Source organism: Halichoerus grypus, chromosome 12 (genome assembly GCF_964656455.1).
Source record: "Halichoerus grypus chromosome 12, mHalGry1.hap1.1, whole genome shotgun sequence".
Classification (NCBI taxonomy): domain Eukaryota; kingdom Metazoa; phylum Chordata; class Mammalia; order Carnivora; family Phocidae; genus Halichoerus; species Halichoerus grypus.
In genome coordinates this window covers 46,483,798-46,498,546 of record NC_135723.1, presented here as the reverse complement: position 1 = coordinate 46,498,546, position 14,749 = coordinate 46,483,798, and positions in this window count along the sequence as shown.

Here is a 14,749-nt window from a genome sequence, read left to right as displayed (position 1 = left end):
GGAAAAATTGTGAGGAAAATCATACTGTCATTTATTCTTTCTTGAACTGTCATTTACACTTTCATATGAAGTTTTTAGAGCACAATTTGGCAGGATTTACCAAAATTTAGCATCGTGGGTAGAAGATTAATAACACCCATTTTCTTCTTCCCCCCCCCATAGGAAAAAATGGGATTTTTTTCAATTTTTATTTAAATTCCAGTTAGTTGGGGCACCTGGGTGGCTCAGTCGTTAAGTGTCTGCCTTCGGCTCAGGTCATGATCCCGGGGTCCTGGGATCGAGCCCCGTATCGGGCTCCCTGCTCTGGCGGGAAGCCTGCTTCTCCCTCTCCCTCTGCCTGCCGCTCGCCCTGCTTGTGCTCTATCTCTGTCAAATAAAAAAAAAAATAAATCTTAAAAAAAATAAATAAATAAATTCCAGTTAGTTAACATATGGGCAGAAGACACGAATAGACATTTTTCCAAAGAAGACATACAGATGGCTAGCAGATACATGAAAAGATGCTCAACATCACTCATCATCAGGGTAATACAAATCAAAACTACAATGAAACACCCATTTCCTTCTGCATGAGGAGCTGACCTTAGTCTCTGGAAGCAAAACACCTGATTCTGCTCCTGGCAAATTAGATTTTCTATTCTCTTTTCCGCTAAGGACATATGATACTAGATGTACCTTATGGCAATCTTATAAATCTGAAAGTTTAGACAGACATTTAAAGATCTCTGGTGGGTATTGTCAACTTGTATAAACTACTTAAATTCATTTAATGTAAATAAAAATACTTAGATACAGTAAAATTTTAAAGTATGGAGATATTATCAATATCCAACAATAACAGAAGGGATGAATATATTTTGTTTATCTACATTATGTAATATTGTATTAATAGAATAAGCTAGATTTGTATCACTAAAATGGAAAAAACATCCTCAATATACTGTTGAAAGAAAAGGAAACACTGCACGGGCACCTGGGTGGTTCAGTCGGTTAAGTGTCTGCCTTTGGTTCAGGTCATGATCCCAGGGTCCTGGGATTGAGCAGGGAGTCTGCTTCTCCCCCTGCTCATGCTCACTCTCACACTCTGTCTCTCTCTCTCTCCCCTCTCCCTTGCTCTTTCTTAAAGAGAAAAATATTAAAAACAAAGAAAAATGAAAAAAGAAAAGACACACTGCAAAACAGTATGTATTATTTCTTATATAGGTATGTGTGTATCAGTCTCTTCTAGGACCTGGCTATGTTTGAGGACTAACTGGCTTGACTGGCCCCCTGCACAACTTGCCAATTCCAAACTTTCAGGGACCTAGATCTTGTTCTTCTACCCAAACCTTAGGCTGAGGTATTTTTTTGTTTTTGTTTTTTGTTTTGTTTTGTTTGTTTGTTTTTTAGAGATCGAGAAAGTGAGCAAGTGAGAGAGAAAGTGTGAGTGGGGTTTGTTTTGTTTGTCTTTCTGAGAGTGAGAGAGAAAGCCTGAGGGTGGGGACAGAGGGAGAGACAAAATCTTACACAGCCTTCACACCCAGCACGGGCCAACATGGGGCTTGATCTCAGGACCCTGAGATCATGACCTGAGCCAAAACCAAGAGTTGGATGCATAACTGACTGAGCCTCCCAGGTGCCCCTAGGCTTAGGTCTTTATGTAAATAGCTTAACTAACATAATTGTGGAGAGACTCTGTTGATCTATCTATCCTACCATTCACCAAAAGGAACCACTAGCTCAGCCTTGGCTACACATTAGAATAGTCAGTTGATAATTTGATATTTTTAAAAATACCAATACTTCTCAGATGATTTCAATGGAGAATTCTATAAAAATTTAAAAGAATAACTAACACCAAGATTCAGAGTCTCTTTCAGAAGAAAAAAAAAGAGAAAATACTTCCCAATTCATTTATGAGGCATTATTACCATACACCAAAATGAGACAAAGGTAATACAAAAGAGAGAGAGAGAAAGATGGAAAGAGAGGAAGAGGGAATCTGTAGACCAATAACTCTCATTACACACACAAATATTCAATAACATATTAACAAATTGAATCCAGCAATGTAGGAAGAGAATTATACACCATGACCAAGTGACATTTATTCTAGGCTTGCAAACTGGATCAACAGGCAAAAATCAACCAATATAATCCATTATATGAGGCTATGGTCTAAATGTTTGTGTCCCCCCAAAATGTATATGTTGAAAACCTAATGTCCATGGTGTTGGTATTAGGGGGGACCTGTGGGAAGTGATTAGGTCACAAAGGCTGAGCCCTCATGAATGGGGTTACTACCTTTACAAAGAGGGCATAGGAGAGCTCCTTTGCCCCCTCCTGCCATATTAAGATACATTAGAAGCCTGCAGTCTGAAAGACGGTCCTCACCTGACCATAATGGCCTGATCTCAGTCTTCTAGCTTCCAGAACAGGGAGAAATAAATTTCTATTTACAAGCTCCAGTCTGTGGTATTTTGTCATAATAGCCCAAATAAACTAAGACATAGCAATAGGTTAAAGAAGAAAATTCATATAGTCATATCTCAAGTGATGAAGAAAAGATATCTGACAAAATCCAGTAGCCATTCATGATAAAAGCTCTCAGCAAGTAGGATTAAAGGAGTACTTCAACTTGATAAAGATCATCTACAAAAAACTTAAAATTTACATGAAATACATGTAAATACATGTAAATTACATGAAAACTGAATGTGTGTGTCCTGAGGTAGTAAGAAAGCAAGTATTTCCACTCTTAGTGCCCTTATTCAACATTTTATGGGAAGTTCTAGGCAGTACAAACCAACGAAAAGAAAAACATATAGATTAAAAACAATGAAATAAAACTGCCCATATTTTCAGATGGCATGACTGTATATCTGGAAAATTCCAAAGAATCTTCATACAATTGTTCAAAAACAAATGAGTTCAGCAATGTCACAGGATACAATTTCAATACACAACAATAAAGCTCAAAGCACAAAAAACAATTACATTTCTATATACTAATACGAAACATGTGAGACTGGAAATTTACAATTGAGCTATGAACATGAAATACTTAATTATAAAGCTAACAAAACAAACCCAGTATCTCTGTACTGAAAATTACAAAATGTTGATGGAATAAATAAAAGACCTCAATAAATAGACATACCATGTTAATAGCTTGGTAAAGTCAACATAGTGAAGATATCAATTCTCAAACTTATTTATAGGCTTAATGTAATTCCTCTGAAAATTCCACCAAAGTTTTCGTAAACATAGATAAGCTTGTTCTAAAATTTATATTAAAAGGCACAGTACCTAGAATACCTAAAACAATTCTGATAAAGAATAACAAAGTGGGAGAAATCATTCTATGCAATGTCAAGTCTTACTATATAGGCACAGTAATCAAGACAGTTTAGTATTGGCAAAGGGATAGACACATAGATCAATTAAACAGAATTAAGAGTTCAGAAACAGAGGAGCACAAATATGTCTAACATGTTTTGGGACTTTTTTTTAACAAAGGTGCAAAAACCATTCAATGGAGGAAAGGCAAAATTTTGAACAAATGGTGCAGAGCAATTAGACATCCTTGGGTGTAAAAATGAACCCCTACCTAAATCTCACACCTCATATTCAATATTATGTTAAAATGGATCATGAAAACTCTAAAAACCTTTAGAAGGGGAAAGAAAATAGAAAATCCAGAACCTAGAAATAAAGAGTTCTTAAACTCGATACCAAAAAACATGATTCATGAAAGGAAAATCTGATAAAACTTCATCAAAACTAAAAGCTTTCATTCTGCACAGGACCCTGTGAAGAGTTTGAAAAGAAGATTTCAGATGGGAGAAATATTTGAAAACAACAAATACAACAAGGAATTGTATCTAGGATAAATAAAGAACTCTCAAAACTCAATAGTAAAAAGACAAACATTTCCAATTAGAAAATGTGAACAGATATCCACTGAAGAGATGGTAAATAATCACATGAAAATACATTCACCATCATTAGTAACTAGGAAAATTCAAAGAAAAACCACAATGAAATATCACTATATGCTTATCAGAATGGCTAAAATAACAATTTGGTAGTTTCTTATAAACCTAAATATCCAACTACCATATAATCTTAGCTGTTACACATTTGGGTTTTTATGCCTTAGAAAACATATTCACACAAATATCTGTGCACAAATGTTCACAGTAGTCTTACTTGTAATGACCTCAAACTGGAAGCAACCCAGATGTCCTTCAATGGATAGATGATTAAACATACTGTGGTACCATGGTCCACATGCAGCACAACATTGTACCATGGAATACTACTGAGCAATCAAAAGGAATAATCTATTAATATATACAGCAACCTGGATGACTCTCCAGATAATTATGCTTAGTAAAAAAAAAAAATTCAATCCTAAAAGATCATACTCCATGATTCCAGTTCTATAACATTCTTGAGATAACAAAATTATAGAGCAGAAGAATAGATTAGTAGTTGCTAGGGCTCGCCAGGGGAGAAAGGGGAGTAGCTGTGATCCTGAGGGTAGCACAAGGGATCTTTGTGATAGTACGGTTCTATATTTTGACAGGGTTGATGCCACACAAATCTACATATGTAATAATTTGCATGGAAGTAAATACTTACAAACCAACACACACACACACACACACATTTGTGCATGTAAAATTGGTGAAATTTAAATACAGTGGATAAATTGTATGGAAATCAATTTCCTGGTTAAGGTTTTGTACTATAGTTATGCAAGATGTTACCATTGGTAGACGCTGAGGTCTATTCAAGAGTGTTGTTCTTTCTGTATTATATCTGACAGCTGCCTATACTTCAAAATAAGAAGTTTAAGAACAGACAAACTTAGAGTCTATCCCAGAGATTCTGGTTTATTTTGTCTATGGTGAGGCCAAAGGGATGTACATAGAATCCATTCATCTCTCCCTCCCTTGCTCGCTCCCAATCTCTCTCTCCCCTCTAGACGGAAGCTAGAGCTTCAGGTCCAGCCCATAGGACTCAAGGCCAGATATTGTTATGATAAACACTGTTATGATTATCTCAGTATTATCATCAGTAATATAACTGTTTTTAATATTCTAATAAATTAGTTAAAAGAGACCACTAAATATGATTTAATAAAAGATGATCTTAGAAGTATTTTAATGTCAGAATTTTAGAGATATTTGCAATAACTGTGCTTTGTTTCACTACTTTTATGTACTAGATGCAACATTAGTTTAGTTTAGCCTCATTAGGAAGCATTTTAATTGGAATGTGAATATAGTTTTGTGTGCCTTTCAATTATTTTTTTCTAAAATAAATTAGTTTATTACTATATACACTGGCAAATACTGTTGGCAAATAAAAATGACAAAAGACAAGTCAAGTCTCATTTGGAAGAGTACAATTATAATGAAAATCTACACACATAGAAATAGGGGAAGAGAGAGAGAGAAAGCTTTAGCTCACTTGTTTCAAACAACGCTTGATTAAATAAAATTCCATGACAACTAGCAAGGTTGAACAGTCCTACAGAGCCTATTGTAATCAAATCAGGCTTGAGTCATAAGTGAAAATGAATTCACATTTCACCTCCTCCTAAATGTTTTTCTAAGTAACAGACACTCTGAAATAAGACCCTGTCAGAGGGAGCTGGCAAAAAATTACAGATTATAATTCTAAAACCCACACAGCTTCTTTGTCACAGTTACTTTTAACCATGGTGTTTGGCTAGAGGCCTAACATGGAATGTTAGAAAGGATTCCCAGGGTCATTTTTTGACGACGTGGCATTAAAATTGTTCTCTGAACTGTGATAATCATTACTGTTCATAAGCACCAGTATTTTTCTTAGATCACCCCCTTGCAAACAGGCTTGTGGTGCATTTCCTGCAAGCCTCATATAGCTAAAGACCTCAGTGGTAAATGCTGTCTTCGGTCACTGTTTTCTAACGCACTGTGGTATCTTTTCCCCTGGTGGCTAGGTAGGCTAAATGGCATTGCCATAATTATGATTGCTGCAACCCAGAATTGAAATCAAAGCACAGAAATGAAAGCCAGCCATGCCAACCACATAGTGAGTGCTCTTTTTTCCCCATGAGCATATGATTTAATGTTCTGCATTCAAGGCTTGGTCTTGTGCTTTTGTCATTTAATGGCAACAAATGAATTAATCATTGGAGTTGTTAAAAGAGAAGAATATTTAAATGGTTGAATGTTACAAGGATAAAAAACAACTGACAAATATGTTGCCAATACTGGATTTTGCTAGGAACATAGTCATTCCTTCTCAAAAACCAACACTTTCTCATAATGGTCTGGGGAGATTGTCTTTCTCATTAAGATCTTTTCCCATGCAAGGGGTTGAACCCTTGTCAGAGGTTCTGATTCTGCCTCAGTTTACAGACTACTTGATAATTTCCTCTAGGCTAGAACCCTAGGCAATGGACCCACTCCACCTTTAGACAGAAGGTAGTTAAACACCTTCCCTCAACATTATCTGAAGAGTCTAGCTGAATCCAGTTCTTTCTTTCTAGACTTGGCCTCAGGTGGAAAAATCAGGATTCTGTTTTTCTCTTACCTTAATAATCCCTCTAAACCCCACATTCTTTCCCCTGTACCTTTTCAGGGAGGAAAATGAATCTAACAGCCAAAAGAGAAAGAGGCTAGAAGAGTTCCTTTTCCTTGAGTCTAACTTCAGATCCATGTGCTTTTAAAGAGTCCTCTGGGGCCAAGGATAAGTGAACAGATTTTTAACAGATTTTCTTGCACTCTTCCGTGGTCACTTTTCTCCTTATGAGGTAGCATGTCAAGTAGTAAATCTTAGGAGGAACAACTGGGGGCTGTTTCAGTGGAACTTTGCCTTCCAAATAGAAAAACTTATCAGGAGAGAAGACGAAAGAAAGCAAGCCAGAAATTAAAAGGGGACCAAGAAAGCTAGTCCCTGGTTCTGTGGCATTTCTCCAGATTATGCTATGACTGAGTTTGCTTCATTTTTTCACTATCTTCCCATTTTCTCTCATGTTATTTAACTATATTCTGAAACTTTGGTATCCCTAATGTCACCCCAGATACTTGTTTACCATGTCAATTCCTGGGCTCCAGCCCCAAGAAGTTCTGATTCAGATGGGGGTAGTGCATAGGAATCTTAACCAGGACTAAGCAAAGATTTCTTAGACTTCATGCCAAAAAAAAAAAAAAAAAAAAAAGGATCCATAAAAGGAATGAATGTGATGAACAGGCTAATGTGATGGATTTTAAATCATACTTTTAAAAAGAGTTCTAAAGTTTATGGGTAGGCTGATGAAAAAGGTCATGAAACATACTATTGAATCCATCTTCACTAGCATAGATGATAAGGCAGAAGACCAGGACAGCAACACTGCTCACAATTAAGGAATATAAAGTTAAGACTATGCATTCTTTGACCTTCCTGGAGACCTAAGGAAAACCAAGATGGATTCAGGTAGAGTGGTTGAGAAGAAGACAACCCTTTGCCTTCTCCATGTGTGATCACAGATTCAAGTTTATTCCCAAATTGCAGGCCTTCTGCCCCACATCTCGCCCTTTTCCCCACCCCTGCCTTGTATACTGGAGGTCTAACTAACAACTGAGCTTCTGCCTTAGTTTTTGTGCTGGAGTTCTTTTTGAAGTATCTACTTTAGCACCAACATTTCTCTAGCACTGGTTCCTTCTAGAATTTTTGCTGGTCTCTCCCCATTCTTTGTGAAGTCACCTGAGAGTGATCCTGAGGGTTTCATTCCCTCCAGAGTGAAGGAATTGCTCTACCCTGCCTATGTCTACATTTTGTTCAGTCTTCCTGGATTTATGTGCTTTCATCACTGTTCCTTTTAAATCCCATATTGAGATTCCCCACACTTCCCCTTAGGATTAGTGTCTGATGCTTTAGCACCTTAGTCCCAAGGCCTTGCCCCAGATGCTGGTCTGGTTCTTTCAACACAGTCAACCTGAATCTCATCATGTCTTGAAATAATATACTTTGTGAAAGAAAGCCACTAAATTTGCCAGCACAATTGAAACAGATGATCTTAATCTTCCCCAATCCACTCATCTGGCCAAATGATGGTAAACCCTCAATACCAGATACTTAAAAGAGGAAAAGTACCTTGTTATTGAAGTAGGAAGGATAAAATAAATTGAAAGTGATTCGCCAGCATTTGTCACTTGTATTTTTCTAGTACTGGACCCAGAGAAGGATGCCATCAAAATAAGGGCATTTTATCCTCTAGACTGATGTAGCTGAAAGAAACCCATCTGGGTTCCTCTTTAATGCTCTGGAAACAATAAACAGGTTGGTTTAAGACTATGTCAATAACTTAATAGATACTCCTGAGGGTATCTTAAGGTCTTACAGAATTTTATCTTCTCTTGACAAGTAGAACAAGATCTGATTCTCTGGTCCATCTATGCTAAGGCAATGACATCTGAAATTATTTGTCATTTCCTCTTTAGAGCATTCAGAAAAAGAAAAAAATTTGTCTTTACCAGATCAACTGTTTTACCTTCCTTACAAAGACACCATTTTTTAAAACTGTGAGTTTGGTGTGAAGTTGGGACTGAGATTCATTTTATTTCTTAGGGATATTCTAGTACCATTTCTTGAAAAGATTTTTTCTTTCTTCATTGGAATGATTCAGTACCTTTGATGAAAGTCAATTGACTGTATAAGTGAAACTTCCTGAACTCTTCCGTTCCATTGATCTGTCATGCCTTATGCCAGTACAATGCTATACTGATTACTCTAGCTTAATAATAATTCCTAAAGACAGCTTGTGTAAGTCTTCCTAATTGTTTTTTTTTTTTTTTTTCATTTTCAGGATTCTAGGTCCTTTGTATTTCCATATAAATTTCAGAATCAGCTTGTCAAATTCTGAAAGAGAGAAGGAGAGGGAGAGAGGGAGATGAGGAGAGGGAGAGAGAGGGAGAGAGAAGAAGAGAGAGGGAGAGAGGAGAAACAAGAAACAATCTCCTGCTGGAATAATATCTGGGAATACAATGAATTTATGAATTGAATAGGTGATAACTGACATCTTTAAAACATGTGTCTTCCAACACATACATTTGTTTTGTGTTATTTAATTTTCATTTTTTAGGTGCTAGTTTCTCTGAACAATTGTTTCAGTATTGAGGGCTTACATGACTTCTATCAAATTTATTTCTAAATATTTTTATATTTATTGACTCCTCAATAATTAGAATTATTACAAAATTTCACTTGCAGTTATTTGCAATTGTATATAAAAACTGATTTTAGAACAATAAGCTGTTCTCTGAGAACTTTCTCAATTCACTGTTAGTTCTAATAGTTATTTGTAAGATTGTTTGTAAGATCTTCTGCATACAAAATCATGCCACACACCAACAGAGAAACTTCCAATCTTTATATTTTTGATTTGCATTTTCTAGATTTATTTCTATGGCCAGGCTTACCAGTATGAAACTTAATAGGAGACTAAGAGTGAACATAATAGCCTTGTTTTAAACTCAGGAGGAAAATAATCAACATTTCACGATTTGGTATAGTGTTAGCTGTATATTACACATAGATGCCCTTTAACAGATCAAAGAATCCTTACATTACTAGTTTTCTAAAATTATTTTATCATGAATAGGTGTTGAAGTTTGTCAAATATTTTTACTATTCTACTGAAATTATCTTCAGTCATTTCTCCTTGACCCTTAAGATGGTGCATTACAATTATTTTTGAATGTTAAGCTAACCTTGCATTCCTGGGGTAAACTACTTAAATACCTTTTGTTAAAGGTTTTTGCATTTACATACATGGAAAACATTGGTTAGGAATTTATTTTGTAATTTTGTTTCAGGTGTTGCTATTAGGGTTATGCTGGCCTCATAAAGTGAGTTTGGAATATTCATCCTTCCTCCATTGCTGACAGACTACTCGAAATCCTGACTTCCTTAAATGTTTGATAGAATTCTACACTATACCATCTGGGTCTGGATTTTTCTTTCTGGAAAATTTTTGGTAATGAACATGATTTCTTTAATATAGTTTCTTCACCTATAAAATAGGGATAATAAAAGTACCACTTTGTAGGATTTTAATCAAAATTATTTGGTTTGATATTTGTAAAGCTCCCAGAATAGTATTGGGCACAGAGAAAGTGATCAAGAAATATCTGTTAAATAAATAAAGCATCTGTTAACATTTTAATGCTTTCTATTCCAGATCTTGTGCATATAAATAATACTTATTAAGAAAATTAAGGTTATAATATATGGGCTTAATATACTTTTTAAGAAATTGTGTTTCTCATGTCATTAAGACTTTGTAATTCTACTATATATAATTTATAAGGATGTCCCCATAATACATTTAAATAGTCTCTGTTAGTTGAAGAGTTATATCCAATGGTCATTTGTTTTTTAAAGATTTTATTTATTTATTTTGACAGAGAGAGGGGGAGAGACAGCGAGAGAGGGAACACAAGCAGGGGGAGTGGGAGAGGGAGAAGCAGGCTTCCTGCTAAGCAGAGAGCTCGACATGGGGCTTGATCCCAGGACTCTGGGATCATGACCTGAGCCGAAGGCAGACACTTAACGACTGAGCCACCCAGGCACCCCTCCAATGCTCATTTTTAAAAAATATTGACTGATTGGTTTGACAGAGAGAGAGAGAGAGAGAGAGCAAGCTGGGGGAGGGACAGAGGAAGAGGGAGAGGGAGAATCTCAAGCAGACTCCAGGCTGAATGCAAAGCCCAACACGGGTTCAATCTCACAACCCTGAGATCATGACTTGAGCCAAAATCAGGAGTTGGACACAACGAACTGAGCCAACGAGGTACTCTCCAATGCTTATTTTTTTAAGTAAGGTATTGATATGAAATTCCTGGGGTGGAGGCTTTGAACATATTTATATCCCTTTTTTGAGCTATCAAATTACTTCCCCAAAACTTGCTCCTTTTACCAAAAGTTTTTAATAGTACAGTCTTTCCAACACCAGATTCTACTATAATATCCATTTTTCTTATTTCACTGGTAAACTAGAACATATTTTGCTTTAATTTTAAAATTTCTTAAAGTAATACTGAGCATTTTTCTTCCTTACTACTTTGGTTGTGAATTATTCCCTAATTTAATGTATCCATTTTTATATTTATTAGAGGATTTTGTCTGTGTCCTTTGTTCTTTATTCATGATATGAATATGGTATATTAGAATTTTACATATTGATTTTCAAAAATCTCAATTTATCATTTACTTTTGGTTTTAACAGTGTTTTCACACAGCAAAGTATGCCCCTCACAGATTTATGTGTTTAAGCATTAAATACTAAGTTTGTGATTTCTCTAATGTTTTCTTTTTAGACAATTCTTGAAAGTCTTTTTTTCAAATTCAATATTCAATTATCTACTATTTTTATTGCACACTAATTTTATCTTAAGAAAAAAATTAAACATTTTATTACCTTCACATAATAGGTGAGGATACTGATTCCCAGAGGATCACTTGACTTAGCCAGTAAGTAGAGATGTTGAAAGTTTAACTCCAATCCTCCTATTCCAAAGCCCATGCCCAAACTTATCACAAGCATACTGCCAAATCACATACTCTAAAATCTATTTTAAATGTATTAATAGACCACACATTTGTGAAGCAGACTACTATAGGATCCACAAGGTAGGGAATGGAGGTCAGATGACTTCAGGACAAGTTAGAAACTGTTACATGTGAAGTTCAGTGCCTTAAAAGTAATTAGAATTATGGTATAATAGAGAAGTCCTATTTTTTCCCCTAAGGGTCTCAAAAATCATGTTTTTTAAACACTTGGTGTTCACAGACTCAAGGGCACTATTGGAGCCTTACCTTACCATGTCTACCAGTCAAACTATTATGTCAGAATCTTGGCTTAGTCCCAAGCAGTTCCCTACTTTGAGAGATTCAACTTAAACCTCTTGAACACAAGCCCCCAAATTCCATAAATGTTCTTCTCTGACTCACCCCTCCTAAGACACTGTTAAGACAATCATAGTGGAGTTCTTTCTTTCTGCAGTGAATTCTAATCAATCAGCCTGGCTTTGCTTTATGAACAGGTTGTCCAGTGGTGTTTGAAAAATTCAATTCTTGTAGGAAACCAATATTAAGGTCAAAGGAGTAAGCCTCGGTATGTGTGAGAAGAAACTCCTTTGCTCAACTCCAAGTTTATTTCCTCTGGCTTCACTCATACATGGATTATAATCTGGCTGAGAGTAAAGAGCAATTATCAATACCCTGAAAACTCACAATGAAGATCTGAAGAGGGAAGGAGAAGAACATCTCATCCATGGTCACTGCTATTTGTGCAGGGCTTGGAGTCAGTAGCTGATTTTTCTCCTCAGGTAGATTATCTGTGCCTTTGAATAACTACATAAAATGCTTAACCTTGTTATGATCCAGAGACATGTAAACTGATACGTCATTTTTCACTCATTTAATTTGTAAAGATAATGCATGAAAATAAGGAAAAGAGGGGGTTATCTTTAGTACGATTAAATGTTAACACTATTGTTAGATCAAAGTAGAAGGAAGATGGATGGGCTGACTCATAATGATGGATTTACATAAATACTTGAATAATAAAATATTTCCAAATACATACTGACAGTGGTGTACTGTCATGGTGAGGGATGTAAAGAAAGCAATCTGTCCCAAAGGGAAGGACTATTTTATCACTGACATATTTTAGAATTGCTAGCACGTGGTGATAATACAAAGCAGATCAACTTTTAGTTGGTTTCAAGTTGTATATTATTTTTACAAGCTCTATGGAAAATAAATTCCTTTTAATAAATAATAATAAACAATAAATTAATAATAATAAAATAATAAAGAATAAACAAAAATAATGGTAAATAATTATAATTATTTTTTTAATTTAAAAAAATTTTTTTAATTAAAACAAATAAAAAAATAAATAATAAAAATAGATTCCCACTGTGGCAAACTGCTCTCTCTCTACTCTGACCCCAACCACAACACCTTAGTATGCTGTTGCTTACGGGTACTTTACAGGTTTCAGCTTCCACAAGAGACACTGAGGTCACATCAGTGACTTAATTTGATTTTTCTTAATAAACTGAAGAAAGGAATCATCTCCTATGTCAAAAGTCATTATGCCTTCCAAATAACAGAAAACACCATGTGTGTCAATCACTTATGGTTTCAGATGGGACTAAACGTCATTCATGAGGAAATCATTAATAAAAAGTCTTCTTTGAAAAAGAGTTGTAAATGTCTACTGTGAACCTAAATAGATCTGTGGTGTGATAAATAAAAATCTATCTTTCACTTTTAAGTAAGAAAAATATATGACAGTTGTGTAAGAAATATCTAATGTTTGGCCTTCCCAGAGTTGTCTTTAATAAATATTATTAATTATTAAATTTCTAAGTAGGAAATGAAAAGAGATTCACAGGAATTCACAGGAAAAATATATTCATAGGAATAGATAACTGCATTTTGGGATTGAGTTTTTTGAAACACAACCCGAGGGTTTGAGTATAGTCTTGATGGGGTAAAAGTGTTTTCATTAGTTCTTCCAGGACAAAATTTTGTAGTATACTTTCAATTGCTGAGCATAGTTATTATCTATGTTGAAGACAGGATTCTCAGGGAACCTGCATGGCTCAGTCAGTTAAGCATCTGACTTTGGCACAGGTCATTATCCTCAGATCATGGGACTGAGCCCTGCGTCAGGCTCCCGCTCACTGGGGAGTCTGCTTCTCCCTCTCCCTCTCTCTCTCTTTCTCACTCTCAAATGAATAAAAAAAATCTTTTAAAAAACCCCACAGGATTCTCAATATTAAATTAAAAGACTTATCTTCATGTGATAAAGCTTAACTCAATGCTCAATAATTACATTTATTTGAAATACACTTCATGATTTCTACTAATTTTATTATTAATCCTGGTTAATATTTTAAATTCTTATAAAAATTTAGAACACTTGTTATCTTGTGTAGTAAAAAGATTACTATAACGAAATGATTTGATAATTTCAGATTATGATACAAAAATTGATTCATAAAATATTTGTGAAATTATGACTTCATGGATACTCAGAAAATAATGGTAGGGAAGTAGGTAGATAATCAGGTAGGCAAGCAGGTAGGTAGGTAGGTAGATTGATAAATACACACACACACACACACACATTAGGGCTCAACAGGCAAACTATAAACCACTAGTTTTGCTTTTTAAAGAAAGATGATATTTATAAGTAGTATATGAGTTACTTGATATGGGGTTTTGAGGAAAGAATTGGGGAAAAAAAAAAAGATACTACTCAACACCAAAAGAAAAATCTGATTAAAAAATTGTCAGAGAACATGAATATACATTTTTCCAGAGAAGATAAAGAGATGGCCAAAAGACACATGTAAAAGTGCTCAACATCATTAATCATCAAGGAAATGCAAATCAAAACCACAATGAGAGATCACCTTATACCCATCAGAATAGCTAAAACAAAAAGACAAAAAATAACAAGTGTTGGTGAGGATGTGGAGCAAAACAAAAAAAAAACAAGACAAAAAAACCTTATGCACTGTTGGTGGGGATGTAAATTGGCACAGCCATTAAGGAAAGTAGTTTGGAGGTTCCTCAAAAAATTAAAAATAGAAATACCATATGATCCAATAATTCCAAAGGAAATGATAACATTAATTCAAAAAGATAAATGCACCCCTGAAAGACACAAGGTGGAAAGAGGTTAAGATGGCAGAGGAGTAGGGGGACC